This window comes from Coenobita brevimanus, unplaced genomic scaffold, assembly GCF_032717465.1.
Source record: "Coenobita brevimanus isolate Jiangsu-jjx unplaced genomic scaffold, ASM3271746v2 jjx.HiC_scaffold_2425, whole genome shotgun sequence".
In the NCBI taxonomy this organism is placed as follows: domain Eukaryota; kingdom Metazoa; phylum Arthropoda; class Malacostraca; order Decapoda; family Coenobitidae; genus Coenobita; species Coenobita brevimanus.
In genome coordinates, this window is record NW_027643353.1 from 3940 (window position 1) to 20491 (window position 16552).

Genomic DNA, 16552 nt, shown 5'->3' on the forward strand with positions numbered 1-16552 from the left:
CCAAGAAAAAAAACAAAAACAATACAACAGAGGGGCAGATTCAAGATCCATTCATTTTGAGATGCATGGACACACTGCTTTTGAAAGACTGGAGATCATAGGAAGTAGGAAATATAGACACAGGGAGACAGTTCCAGAGTTGACCTGTTGCATAAATGAAGGACTGGGAGTAACACTTAACTCTTGTATTAGAGAGCTGGACAGAAAAGGGATGAGAGTATGTTGCTAGACGGTTGCTACGTGCCTTGTGTAATGGTGGAGGGGTGCAGACAGATAGTTCAGAGGAACAGTGGCCATTGAAGTAGCGACAGAAAAGAGATAAAGATGCAACAGTGCAGCAAAGAGACAGAAGTTGAAGGAGTCAGTAAGAGGAGGAGAGTTAATGAGATGCAAAGCCTTTGACTCCACCTTGTTGAGAAGAGCTGTATATGGGGAAACTCCCCATACATGAGAGCCGTACTCTACACGGGTGAATAAAACCCATGAATAAAGTCAACGACTGTGCAGGGGTAAAGAAGGTACGGAGTCGGCTTAGCACACCTAATCTCTTGGAAGCTGATTTTACAAGAGATGTAATATGATCATCCCAAGATAAACCCCGAGAGAATGAAACCCCAAGTATGTATAAGGATGATGCGGGATTGAGCTGGATATTTTTAAACATTAGTGGGCACTCCTATGGATGATTTTGACAGGTTGATAAGTGTAAGAACTGAGTTTCTGATGCATTAAAAACAACAAGATTACTTTTACCTCAGTCAGAGATATGAGCCAAGTCAGACATTAGGTGTGCCATAGCCTCATCCCTTGTTTGTTGAAGTAACTGCTGAGATGGACGCTGCGGGAAGCGAATTGAAAGGTGAAGGGTGGAATCATCAGTGTATGAGTGGATAGGGTTAGATGTACAGCTTAGAAGGTGATTGATGAATAAAAGGAAGAGAGTTGGTGATAGGACAGAGCCCTGAGGAACACCACTCTAGATAGATGTAGAAGAACTGTGGCTGTCTACAACAGCAGCTATAGAATGACCAGAAAGGAAGCTAGAGATGAAGGCACAGATAGAAGGACAGAGACCATAAGAAACGTATGATGATGGCTTAATGCTTGCCTTGATTTATTTATTTATTTATTTTTTATGTCTCTCTTTAGGTAGTAATATCTCAGCTTGCCCCATACAGTGTGCAGGTACATATTCTTTCAAGCATTTTAATACTGAAAGGTCTACAGTAATTCTGGTAACATAATGAGTGGCTATTTTCATAGCTTCAATAGAATTAGGAAATAGTAAAAATATTTATATGTACGTGATAATGAAAAATGGCATCAAAGTATGATCCCAGTTACTGTATATACGATCAGGGTAAGTTCATGAGAAACTGACCAGATATCTGTTCATCATATATTGAACGTGGAGCTCATAGAGATCTTATAAATAAAATTGGTGATTGTATACAGAGAAATGGTGTTTCATAGGAGGTTGTAGCAATTGTATAAAAAAAAATGATGATCATATAAAAAAAAAGGTGCTAAAATGTTAAGACTTTAGCAATTGTAGAACAGCTGATTGTAAAATGAGTGATCTGTACATCTCTTTATTTTTATTTTTATTGTATAAACAACTAGAGGGGCACTCAGTGAAGCGCATCTCTCCTACAAGGGGAACATAATTCCAGATCCAGACTCTGTAATACATTTTGGATCAGTCCCAAAAGTTTATTGACTGTTCCCAGGGACATGGACTATCTACCCCCCAAATTTGGTCCATATCTCTCTTTTAGCTTTTGAGTAATCCTGTTAACAGACAAACAAACTACCAAACAAACAAACAAACAGGGTTGAAAACATACTCTCCTTGTTGGAGAGAAAAATGGTGATCAATATATCAGTATTGGGTGCTAGAATATTAAGACTGTAGCAGTTGTAGAACAGCTGATTGTAAATTGAGAGTGATCTGTACATCTGTTCATTACTTCTGCCAAGGAGGTTATGTTTTTGCCGGCATTGGTCTGTTTGTCTGTTAGCAGGATTACTCAAAAAGTTATAAATGGATTATGCTGAAAATTTTTGGAGGGGTAGGGTATGGCCCAAGAAAGAGTCCATTAGAGTTGGGTGGTAATCCAGATCGTCAGCCGGATCTATGAATTTTTTTTAAAGGATTGTTTACCATTGCAGGATAGTGGCAATTTCAACATTTTTGCCTCTCCGCCAAGGCGGTTATGTTTTTGTTGGTGTTGGTGGATTGTTCAGCCTTGGAGGAGGTTTGCAGTATCAGATTGCTCTTGTTTTTATTTTATCTTCTATTCTATATCCTTCCAACACATCTGAGCAAATATAAATAACTGAAAAACAATTTATCTGAATACATATGTAGCAGTCAGTCAGTTGCCGAGCTATCCATGTGAGTGGACAATGACATTGCTGTTGTTGATTTCAGGTGCTTCTGACCTCTGCCAACAAATCAAGGCCAAAAATGTCTGAATAGAAAAACTGAAAGTCATATCTCAGCTGGGGGGTTAGGGAGAGTTATATAACAAGGATCAAGGCAGTGAATGGGTTAGAGGCTGTGATTTGAGGAAACTGTTTTTGGAAATTCAGTATGCCTGACTTCAGGACAGTATTATAGTATGAGCTTGATACTGTAAGGCAGTTCATATTTATAATGTTGGCTTAACTTAATCTTTTCTTTTGTCATAGAGGGGAGAAAAAAATTGTGACATGTAGATCCATTATCACTTTGTTCTGTACATCATGCAGTGTGGTCCATAATCAAGTGGTGCTGGACAGCAGTCATTACAGTAGCATACAGTACTTGAAAATGCCAGTAATTTCATTATTATATCTTGTACAAAAAAGATGCTAGCTGAAATTAAAACAAAACACACACACACACACACACACACACACACACACACACACACACAAATAATAATTGAGAAAAGCAGTAATATAATTTTGGTGGGTGACTTTAACTGTAAAGAGGTGAACTGGGAGGAATGGTACTCGGGAGGCCGCGAGGATTCGTGGGGCAGATGTTATTAAATACAGTATAATAATGAATAATGTGATGACGCGATGGGTCAAAGAAGAGACACGGTTTCGAGGTGAGGACACACCAGCAGGGTTAGATTTACTGTTCACCAAAGAACCCGATGTAATAGAATCATTGAAATATCTCTGTCCTTTAGGAAAAAGTGATCATGTGGTCATTGAGTTCCAGATGTTAATAGGGAACATCGAGCCAAGAGACGAGCTTCATAGACAGGGAAGATACAACTTTGGGAAAGCAAATTTTACAGGATTGAGAAACTTTCTTGAAAATGTGGATTGGAGAAAATTCAGAGAAACAAGAGAGATACAGAGGAAGTGGGATATCTTTCTAGACCTGTATAATTTGGGAGTGGAAAAATTTGTACCAAGAGTAAGAGGGAAAGAAAACAGGAAAAAGGAGTGGTTTAACAGAAGTTGTATGATAGCAAAAAAAGAGAGAGATAAGGTGTGGAACAATTGGAGAAAGAGAGGTAACAACAGAACAAAGGAAGAATATAAAAGAACAAGAAATGAATACACAAGAATACGTAGAGAAGAAGAAAGGAATTTTGAAAAAGGTCTATCTATCTATCTATCTATAGCCCGACGCCCTAATCCCGCAAAGGGTGGCCGCAGACAAAACGCCTCCAAGTCACTCTGTCACCCACCAATTGACTACCCTCCCCCCAACTCACTCCCCCCTCCCTCATATACCTCTCAACTCCATCCCTCCACCTCATCCTCGGTCTACCCCTCCCTCTCCCTCCCTCCACCTCACCTACATACACCCTCTTAGTCAGTCTTTCATTCTCCATTCTCTCCACATGTCCAAACCACCTCAGTGTATTTCTCCTAATCTTTTCAACCACATCCACATCTACCCCACAACGTTCCTTCACTTCTTCATTCGTCAACCTGTCCCTCCACGTCACTCCACATGTCTCCAATCAACAGCACTCTCTCGCTCCTCTCAAACTTGTCCATACATGCTTCTACTCTCGCCCAAAACTCATCTTTCACTCTTGCCACGATCCTCTGTTGGAGCATACACACATACAATCGCCCATGCTTGTATACCTACTTTCATCCTTACCCATACAATCCTTGCACCCACTGTTCCATACTCTCTTATATTCTCCTTCCACTTCTTGCTTATCATCAGACATACTCCCTCTCTTGCCCTGTCATTCTCACTGACTCCCGCACATATACCTACACCGTATTCCCATTCTCTCATCCTTTCACCTTTCCCATTTAGTTTCAGTCAATCCACATATATCCACTTTTGCATCCTCAAGCACCTGGACAATCTCTCTCTTTCACTTCATCATTCACTCCTCTCACATTCCACGTTCCCACCCTAAGAATGTCCTTTGTCCGTTCCTTAGTCGTCAACGTATGGTCCGTCCGGGTCCGAGGCGCTTTATTTGCTTTTTTAGTTAGTTCTTTTTACGGGGTGGGGCACTAACCCACCACCAACCCTTTTAGTCGCCTCGTACGACAAGCAGGGATACTGGGGGAGTATTCTTGAAACCCCTCTACCCCCAGGGGGGGGGGTTTCAAGCAAATCTAAGGACTCAATTCTTTTATAAATTAAAAATTAATCTTGACTTAATGGCAACAAAAAATCAAAATTAAACCCTGGGCTGTTCCAAAATATAATAAACCTGATGCATACATTTGGCACATCAGTGTTTGGTTCATTGCTCAATTAGTATTTTATGTAGCAATGGAACTTTTTTTCTAAGGCAATATTTCAACAAGTTAATAAAGATTTCATGGCAACTATAAATGATATATATGTGACTTATAATGAGGACTTAAAGTAATGCTGCAGGCCAAGTCAAATTATTTATTGGTGCAATTACTTGCCTGTGATTGATAGGTCTGCTTGACTAGACAGACTGGGATTACTCAACAACAACTATACACATTTACAAGTAATAAAAAGAAAGGTACAGCTTGGACTGTATGAGGGAGGGAATGCCTTCATGTAGTGGCACTGATATACATGGGCAGCACCACTGCCCTCATTATACAAACATCCTTCAACTCCCTCCATATCCCCCGAAGAGGATAGTGGATTGCAAGGGAAGAGCAATTTTAGTCTGAAGTCCACAAGGTTTGGGTTAATGACCCAGAGGCCATAACAACAAAGTAGCTTGAGCCTGCAGCATTAAGAAGCATGAGAAAAATAAATAATAATAATAATAATAAATGTAGAATGGACGGTATCTTGAAAGTAGTCGTCCATGGAGTGCAGATGCTATGAGGAGATGATGCTGAGATGCTGCTTGCAGTGAAGGGAGGCAGAATAGATGAAGCTTGTTGTGGTGCTGACACTTCCCAAACTGCTTATTACTTGAAAATATGAAAGACGCACCATTAGACATAAATAAGATACCAGCAAACACTATAATCCATAATTCTTTACATATACAGGTGTCAAATTCTGGGATGGAATGTATTATGTCCCTGTTATTTGTCAGCTTTACTCATCATCCTTGGTGGTGGGGAGCATGGCCTTCATGTGGTGCTAACACTATAACTTCCTCCCTATCCCCCACAAGGCAGATGGTGAACTATCAAAGGGCAGCTGCCTGGATATATAAATGTCGTTCAGTTCCTTCAATATCCCATAAAAGTAAGATGAAGGACTGCAGGAGGGGAGCAACTTCAGCCTTCAGTCCACATGATTCACACTTCAAATGAACCTGGGGCCATGGCTACTACTCTTTGAGGAAACTACAAAAAATAAAGTTTTAAATACGTCACAAATGTCACCACATAAAGATGAGTAAGTTTACCAAATATTCAAGAAACACTGGCTATCACAGTCCAAGCTGAGACTCACACTGTTACAAATCTCTCAATATATCCCAGATTTCTTTTGTCCCAACAATTTCCAGCAACTGGTGGACAGTAAAATTACCTGGTTCTGATATTTAGTATAGCTTCCAGTCCATAGAAACATCAGCTGTATCATGGCCACCCTAAATTTGTCTGTCTGTATATACATATGTATGTATGTATGTATGTATGTAGCCACTGTTGTAATTAGGTAGCTGGTTTTGGCATATAGTTTAGCTTCCAGTCCAATGAAAGCATTAGTTGAATCATGGCCAACCCCAGTACAGGGATTCCTTCAGTGGATGCATGGCATTGAATTACAGGTCTCCCTCGTTTTACAATTGGTATGCATTCCTAGAAAGGCAATCGTAAACTGAAATATCGTAAAGCGAAATTAAGGTTTAATGGGAAAAATAGGGATGCGTTCCTGGACTTGCGTATAAGGAACCCAAGACCCATACAAGTGATCTAATATGCAGTAATAATGATGATGTTTTATGTATTGTAGAGTTGTGCTTGTCTCCCCAGCTTTCTTAATGTTGACAGCATGCTATCTAACAGTCGATACAGTTGACTGTGTAAGACTCATGGAACGAGTGATGGAGTTTGCCCCTCACCTGCTTCGTGCTGCTTCACAATATTAAGCTTAGATTCCAGGGCTAAGGACGTTCTTGCTTTTTTTGGCTTCATATCACCAGCACCAGATGTTGCAGGGCATTTACAAGACATCACGGTGCTGGCACTAGGGATGCAAAATATGAAGAACAGGAGAAATAGTAATATCATGGGCACTGACGCACACAGACGCACAGAGGTTGTATGTTGAATGAGTATGTGGGTGAGACTGGCAAAAGTGCAGGAAACTGTGTGGGCAGGGTGGGTATGCCACTCAACTCTCAGCTGATCTGCCTGTGAGTGCGGGATTTTTACATGCCCAATTGTAAATGCGAGGGAGTTCAATTGTAAAATGAACACTTGGTACTAAAGAAGAAGGATCGTAAATGCGAAATATCGTAAAACAATACCGTACAGTGTAAAACGAGGGAGACCTGTATATGTGTATATGTTGCCTATCGAAGTCCCATTCTAGAATGAGAAGAAGAAGTACAGCATAGATGATGATGATGATAAAGTTCCACTGATATCCAAAAAGCTAATCTGCTGGCTTTCCCTAATTTACAGTATTAGTTATATGGAGAATAACCTGCAATAGCCTATTTAAACCAAGAGGAAATTCCTGTATGTGAATAAAATCACCTGGAGGTAGTTACTCTGAATAAAAGTTTGAAGATATCACTGCACTAAGTTTAGAACACAATATCTGACACAAAAACTGCCTATCAGAGTACCAATGGTTCATGAAAGGTTGCTTGGCTACTTTATCCTGATTTACACTACCACTCACTACTGCTGCCTACTTCTTCCTTCACCATTATCAGTCTTTTTCAGTGTACCCTCTACTCTTCCTGTTTCTCCCATCCTTCCTATTGCTTTTCAGTTGTACCCTTCTTTTCACCTCAGGTGGCTATACACAGTGTGACAAGCCTAAAGGTTTCCTGTAGCCATTTACAATGCTGGGTGGTAACCATACATAACGGGAACATGTGGAGCCTACTATGGTGCCCTTTTAACTGGCTGGAGACACAACTGTGGTTTTCATCTGGGAACCAAACCTCCACACTTGCCTGTGCCTCACTGTGGTGAGGTGGTGTCTACCACAAGGGAACACTGGTTCACTGTACAGAACAACCTTGCAGGGCCAGTTGCTTGCTGGTGGATGATGGGTCTGCTTGGCCAGACACACCAAGGATAATTAGCAAGAACAACTGTACCAGTTATATGGCGGGAAAATAATAAGATAACCTAGTAAGACCAAGGGGGATTTCCCCTATGTGAATTACATCACCAGTTTAGTCAGAATTTGATGTGGGCTGAAGGCCAACTGTACCTAATAATCACAAGCTGGCAGTTGATGACCAGCAATATTCCAAGACTTCCACCGCATTATTTAGGGGTTTTGAGCCGGTGCAGGTTTATATCCAAGGGATGGTTGGGGTTTACTGCTCAACTAATGCTACTCAGGGATGAGTGGAGCTGGTCACTCTCATCATAAATGTCAGGAACAACTTGCCTAACCCCGGACTCCTATGCTGCTCATGGAGCAACACAGGATTAGATGATGATGATGATGATGACTAAGCAAAAAACCCATCATCATCATCATCATCATCCTGATCTCCTTACCTGCAAGCAGTGTTGGATGGATGTACACTATAAATGTGGGTGCCAAACTGTATTTTGCTCTGCTCATGGCTTTTCACTCTGTTCACTCTACAATGCCCTGGAAAGCAAAAAATACATGTTACACTCTCTTCACAACGTCATGGAAGGGAAAAGTTAAAACTAATAAAAATAATAGTACCAGTAATAATAATAATAATAATAATAATAATAACAATATTAATGCAGTAAGACCTCACTATAACGAATTAATTGGGGCCCAAACCATTCCGAAAAATGCAAAATTCCGATAAAAGAGACATCCGGACTTACCCTTGCTAATCCGGACTTTTTCCGATATATCAGACATAAGTCCGGATTTCACCAATGGTTTTCAAACTGTTTTAACTACCACTGCAGTACTGTACTGTGTTATAACTTCATTAATCAAATGGTATAATATATATATATATATAATAATACTGTACTGCACACTGATAAACATGTCTTTTATTTACCTCATTGTGGTGAACATAGCAGAAGTGGTCAGGCAGTCCGGACTGCTTCTGGTTTTATCAGACTTTTTCCGATATATAGGAATTTAGTCCAGCAGCTCCTTGAGTCTGTTAAAAGCAAATTCCAGTCTATTGAAGTCTGTTATATCAAGGTTATACTGTAATAATAATAATAACAATACAGTAATAATAATATTAATAATAATAATAATAATAATAATTGTTTCTATCTGTATCATCTATAGCCCGACGCCCTAATCCCAGCTGCTTGCATGTGTCAGCCGCACTTCCAAGACGGCTCTGTCACCCACCATTTGACTACCCTCCCCCCCACTCACCCCCCCTCCCTCACATCCCTCTCAACTCCATCCCTCCACCTCATCCTCGGTCTACCTCTCCCTCTCCATCCCTCCACCTCACCTACATACACCCTCTTAGTCAGTCTTTCATTCTCCATTCTCTTCACATGTTCAAACCATCCATCCATCCTAGGTTAGGCCAGACGCTAGGTTGTTAGTTTAGGTTCGTTTAATGTGGTCAAGTGCATTTTAGAGTTAATTGTTTTACAGGGAGGGGCACTGGAAATCTCCACTCAAATTCAAAGGGGACTTTCCACGTAGGTCAAAGTTATGCCAACAGCATCTGGTGTTCATAGAAATCACCCATCCAAGTACTAACCAGACCCAACGTTGCTTAACTTCGCTTATCGGACGGGAAACGGTGTACTCAACGTGGCATGGCCGTTCAACCACCTCAGTGTATTTCTCCTAATCTTCTCAACCACATCCACATCCACCCCACAACGTTCCTTCACTTCTTCATTCGTCAACCTGTCCCTCCATGTCACTCCACATGCTCCTCTCAAGTAACTCATTTCCACTGCTCATCCACTCTTGACTTGTTCCCACCTTGCAAGGTCCATGCCTCGCTTCCATACTGTCCAATTCAAGGGATCACAATACTATCATGTAGTGACTTCTTAATCCTGGCTCCATACGGGGAAAATCACCAAGTTCTGTAGCTTCACATCACTGCTTTCAGTGTACCTATCTAACAGAGCCAATCCAAATGCTGTCATGTTAATAATAATTGTTTCAACTTTGAAGGAGGGAGGAGACGAGGCTCCAAGAACAAGGTGGCATGTGTCAGCCTTGATCACTTAATGACGGCTCTCCAGGTATGCTGCTAAGGGACTGAACAGACTATTCAGCTGGCTGGATGAATGCTCTGCAGAAGTGCATGACCAGCAACACTAATACAATGAAGCTAAATAACACAGGTACCCTTTTGTGGCAGCTACTGACATACAGCAACTCCACTAATACAATGAACGTTTACACAGCTCACCCTTGTGGCATCCAGTTGACATACAGCAACATCTCCATACAATAGCTAAACCATCTACCCTTGTGGCAACTACATTCATCATCACAACACTAATATATCATAAAACCATCATCCAGACCTCCTTTGGCAGCTACAGTGACATACAGCAACACTAATACAATGACAGCTAAATAACACAGCTACCCAATTCAATGGGCTACAGTGACATACAGCAACACTAATCACAATGAAGCTAAATAACATAGCTACCCATTGTGGCAGCTACAGGGGGAAAACATACAGCAATCACTAAGTACAATGTAGCTTCACATATAGCCTACCCTACCTTGTGGCAGCTACAGTGAGCATACAGCAACACTAATGCAATGTCATGCTAAATAACACAGCTACCCTTGAAGGAGGGAGGAGACGAGGTAGGCCAAGAACAAGGTGGAGGGATATGGTAGATGAGCGTGTGGAGAAGAGAGGTACCAGGTATGGTAGCTGGTGAGGCTAAGGGACTGACAAGAGACTAAGCTGGCTGGATGAATGCTGTGTGCAGAAGTGCTTGACCAGCAACACTAATACAATGAAGCTAAATAAAACAGCTACCCTTGTGGCAGCTACAGTGACATACAAACACTTAAAATAATGAGGGAATCAGTAAAATGCAGTACATTCCACACCAACCTGGAAACTACAAAAACGACCTACTGTAATTCTCTTGTTACAACTCAGATTTAAAAATGGAATGACTACTTTTACACCCAGTTAAAGTGAGCACTGAATAATGTGGTGTTCTTTATAAAGACTAAACTTAAACAGTTCACCATTTAGTTTATGCAATTTTAAGCAATTTCTCTTCTATACACATCCATCACAAATGTACTCTTTAGTACTGTACTTAATTATTAACAATGTGTGGGGTTGTCACTTGTACTTTCAGCCATTACCACATCTATGTTATAAGTCTGTTTGGGCTGGGATGGTTAGGTTAGGTTAGGTTATTATAGTGCAGATGCAGTACAAGACAGTGACAGTAGCAGCAAAATCTCTCCTAAATTTATTTATATATTAAGTACATAAAAAAAAAAAAAAAAAAAAAAAAGCATTTGGAATGGACATCTACTGAAGAGAAAGTGCTTAGAACTACTTAATTTAGGTAATGACCATATGAATTTTAAAGTCCATGAGTTGGGTGTAATCCCAAAAATTTATGGCTGCCGCCTAATTACAAAAATTAACAAAATTCATAGTAACAGTGAGGCTTTTCCACCTACACTCTGTTCATTTTAACCAGGTATAATACTGCCACCTCTCCAGCTTGAATGCTAAACTCTAACATGGGATTAAACCTAGAACATGGTGCTAGTCATGAAGAAGTGCTGTGGAAAGGATGCAGAATTGTACTAGTCTATTTCTTACTGTCACTCTCACTCCATCACCTACATCTCATACTTAGTTTCCCCTTCCCCTACCCCATTCCATCTCCCTCCCACACATTCTCCTTGTCAGTCTCTCGTTCTACATCTCAAAGTATTTCTCCAGCTTCCTCGTAACCAAGAAATCTGCATAATTTCCATCTCTGGTCCAGCCTCCCCAGGCACCATCGGCCATATACACATTTACAAACTATCTATGTATATTCTCACATGCCCAAATTAATCCATATTACCTAAAATTATCGCAGCAATACACACCTTCAAAATGAAAGCCATCAGTGTCCAGAAAGTATAAACTCAACTTCAGAAGCGACGATTTCACGGACGCCATGTTGAGATGCTTGGCGTCTATACATTTATAAATATTTATTAGCAGGCTTCAATTAGAGAAAGTGCAGTGAAATAAATTATTTTCAGCTACTCTAACAAATTACTGTAGTTACTTTTACATATCTATCGAAATTATTTCACTCTACTTTATTGAATTCAATATTTGGTAAGGCGGATTTAACGCAGCTGATTGACGTTGTTGTTGTTGTTTTTTACGTCCCCTACGTCGTTCAACATTTACTTGGAAGAACTTTTAGTAAGAATCAGGAAATCAGGCAAAGGAGTGAGGATTGGAGATTGGAAATTAGGATGCCTGGCTTATGCAGATGATGTAGTACTCATGGCGGAAAACAGGAAAGACACGGAAGATCTTATGGAAATAGCTGACAGATTTGGAAGGGAATGGAACCTAAGATTCAGTGCAGGAAAATGCAAGGTGATGGAATTTAATAACAGGGAGAAGAACCAGTGGGTGATGGGGAACAACGTAATGGAAATAGTAGATAAATATACGTACTTAGGTATATAAGTGAGTAAGGAAGGAATAGGAGGGGAGAAACAAAGATTAATGAAGGGAAAGCTCGGAAGATGGCAGGCATGATTATAAATGGAGGGTGTAGAGTGATTAACAAGTATAACGTGGGTAAGAGTCTGTGGAAAGGAATAGCAGTGCCTTATTGTCTCTATGGATCGGAAATAACAAACTACCGAGATGGAGATATCATGAAATTGGAAAAAGTACAAAACATAGTAGGTAGATGGGGCCTGGGGGCCCCAAGAAGTACGGCAGTAGAAGCCATAAGGGGAGACATGGGCTGGAGCACATTCAAAGAAAGAATTGTGAAAGGGAAATTGGGGTTCACAAAGAAAATAGAAAAACTCAATGAGGAAAGATGGGCTAAGAGGGTGCTGGAGGAAAGAGGGGCAAGATCATCATGGGGGAGAGAAATTAACAGATGCAAGAGGAGAGAAAACCTGGCAGAGGCTTGGTGCCATATAGAAGGCAAACAAATTAAGAAAAAGATTGAAGGGAACGGATTGAACAGATGGAAAGTGGGGTTAACAGGAAAGGTGATTCTGAAATGGTATAAAAGAAAGCAAAAACCAGAAGGGCTAAACTGGCATGTAGGAGACTGGGGAAGTAGACTGTTAGTTAAAGCTAGGACAGGTACTCTGGAAGTGAATGGTAGAAATAGAGAGGAACAGGACAAGAACTGCAAATTTTGTGAGGGGATAAAAGAAACAATAGAGCACCTAATTGTTGAATGCAACAACTACAAAGAGCATAGGGAGAAGTTAATAGCATCAGTAGTAGCGGTGATAGGAATGGAGGAATGGCAGAGAAGACTTGAGGAAGAAGATGGGGGGATTTGTACAGTACTGGGACTATATGGGGATAAGGAAGAAACAGGGAGAATATTGAAGTTTGCTAAAATATTTCTAACACAATGTTGGAAGAAAAGGCAACAGCAAGAAGGACAGTAAATAAACATATAAAAAATGTTACGAAAATTGAAGTGTGATCAAGAAAAGAGAAGAGGATAAGGAGCAAGAAGAAAAGGAGGACCTACGAAGCGATACAAAGCGACAGAGGTCACAAGAAGAAGAAGAAGAAGGATAGCTTCCAAACTACTGATATTGTGATCGAGGAGAAATGTTTGACTTTCAGGACAAATGTAAAGTGTAAGGAAGATTTTCAACGGTGGAAAGGTTTGTTTTGTATGAAGAATCGTGTGCGCTTCAACAAGTACAAGACGTACTCTGTGGGGAAGAGAAAATTGTTTCGCCAGACATTGAAATGCCACCATGGATTTCTACATAAAGCCGTCAAAAAGACAAATACTGGGTAAGTATTAGGCTATTAGCTACTCATTAAAAAAACCCTCTTTTAACACTATGGGTCCAAGCTCTCTGGGTTATAATCTCCAGTGATTGGGGTTGGATTTGCTATGATCTTTCTTCATGTTGGCCTGTCCTGTGCTACTCTTTCCTTGGTATTCATCTCATGCTGAACTGTGGCTTGATCTCCAGTTTTTTCTTGGTCTTTAAACTGGCCTTCTTTCAGGAATCTCCATTAGGTTTAGTTATATTTACATAAATTTGTTCTACAAAGGGAGTCAAAAAGGGCGAAGACCCAACCTGTTAGGCCACACTAGGTTAGGTTAGGTTATGCTTGAGAAATAAAGGCTATTGGAGGGTGCATCACTAAAAGGTTAACTTTACGCAGAGCTGAACTATAACGACTAACTTAACCTAACCACATAGATAGGCCTACTACTTATAGCAAAAATTACAGACCACCAGAGTAAGCATGCAACTCTTCTTTCAATAATATCATTTTGATGCCTGGATACTCACAATAGGAAACCACGGTTATTTCATGGGGTTGATCAGTGGCTTCAGATTATATCATTAAATTTTATAAACTTAATACCTAGGCTATGTGTAATGACTGCATGATAAACTTAGCGGTAATCAGTAGGCCAAATAGAGTCTGGGTCTAAAAAAAAGGCATATAAAGCTCATTGCTGCACAGTTGTTTTGTAAATACATGAAAACTGCTGGACTGCATTTTCAGTCTTAAATTTGAACTTTCTTTGATAAATATTATACTACAGTATTTTATACATCATGCCCTGTAGTATGTTTTCTTTTGATTTGAAGATTTTGGGTTTTTTTCTTTTTAAGAAAAATATTATGTACTGTAATCACTGCTGTTTTTTCACAGTTGCAAGGCGCTTATGGATGTTGAGATCAAGATTGTACACTCAAGATCTTCTGAACAGATAAGGTCCTTTCCATGCTTCATGACAATCAGGGGAAATCACAACCATCCCCTTGACACGGCTGAGGTTCTGAATGAACTGAGAGTTTCTCCATGCACCAGAGAGATGTTCAACGATTACTTCAGACAAGGTAGGATATATGAAACGTTCTTTTCATGTGCATAAACCATCAAACTTCAAAGATTTCTTTTCACAATTGGTATTGTGTTCTCCCAGGATGAAATTTTGCCAGTGATCTTTTGGAAGAACACTAAACAAGTTTTGGCACCATACATCAACTGCATCCATTTATAAATATGTAAGAACACTATGCATGCAGTGCATTCATATGCAACCAAAGTATACATTAAGTACATTTTGTGATATTCTGCATAAATGTGTGTGTGTGTGTGTTGTGTGTGTATTTACACACACACACACACACACACACACATTACTATATTTCAGTCCTTCATATATATACGTTATTACTATTTCATTCCCTTTTTTCAGAACTCTTATACGGTGTGGTGAAGCTTATGCGTCTTCTTCCTCAACCAGTGCAAAGTGCATAACAAGGTTAAGAAAAAAGAAACAAAAATGGTTATATAAGCTCTATGTTTTAAGATAAATAATATAAGCTCTTAGCTTAAGATATATAATAAAAGCTCTAAGCTTAATATATGTAATATAAGCTCAAAGTTTAAGATATATAATATAAGCTCTAAGCGATATACATAATATAAGCTCTTAGCTTCAGATTATAATAAAAGCTCTAGGCTTCAGATTATAATAAAAGCTCTAGGCTTAAGATATATAATATTAGCTCAAAGTTTAAGATATATATATATATATATATATATATATATATATATATATATATATATATATATATATATATATATTTATATGTAATATAAGCTTTAAGCTTAAGATTTATATAATATAAGCTCTTAGCTTAAGATATATAATAAAAGCTCTAAGCTTCAGATATATAAGCTCTAAGCTTGAGATATATACTATGAGCTCTAAGCTTAAGATATTTGTGCATGCAGTATTTTACAAGCAGCAAAATCAAATGAAACTTGTTTCTTCTTTCCTAGGCCCGTCGTTCCATCCCTTCCATTTGCTTTTTACGAAGCGCAGTGAATACGGTTACAGTATTCATACACCCCCATCACAGGGTGGTTATTATAAATGATGTGCTTATCTTTTACAGGTATGGCACCAGGTCGAGCATACAGGCACCATTTGTTAAAGATGGATGTAACAGATGACTTGCATGATCAAGCCAATAAGTCCAAGAATCCTTCTCCAAAGAGTGTTGAATATATGTGGACGGTATGGAGGCAGAGTGAGCATGGAGGACTAAATACCCCATCAATGTTTGATGCAATAAGGATATATGCAGAAGATCATCCAGAACTCATTCTGAAAATTAGCCAAGAAAATGAAAAGTTTGCTATAGTTTTGGTTACCCCCTTCATGATGAGAGCACACAGGCAACTGAAAGAGGCAAGAGAAGTGGTGTTCATCGATGCAACGGGCTGTGTTGATCAACTTAACACAGCAGTTATACCATTCCTTTGTGCTGGACCAGCTGGGGCTGTGCCATTGGCTGTGGTTTTCACTTCATCTCAAGATGAAGCAACATTAACTAAAGGTAATTAATGTGTATAGTGCATCCTTCAATTCTCAGTTTCCATTTTTTTGTGTGTACTAATCTTTCCAAGTCTCAAATGAATGCAAATTATATATAATTTTCTTCTTTGTGCAATACAGGGTTTGGTATGGTAAAGGAAGTTCTTGGGGACTGCGCCTTCTATGGGAACGGACATCCGCAATCCTTTATGACGGACAATTGCGATGCACAAAGGAAGGCCTTATCAGTCATCTGGCCTACTTCCAAGCTATTCCTTTGCGTATTTCACATACTGCAACAAGTATGGCGCTGGCTTCTTGATTCCAAGCATGGCATCAATAAAAATGATCGCCAAGAACTAATGGCTGAAGTAAAATCTCTTGTTTATGCTGAGTCAAGCAAGGCTTTTGATGAATTGCTGGAGAAGATTTTAAG

General features: G+C 39.6%; 1 pseudogene; it reads right to left on the bottom strand.

Moving 5' to 3' along the window:
- Positions 1-9242: 9242 nt before the first annotated feature.
- Positions 9243-9360, bottom strand: LOC145389830 (5S ribosomal RNA; annotated as a pseudogene).
- Between the last annotated feature and the right edge of the window lie 7192 nt (positions 9361-16552).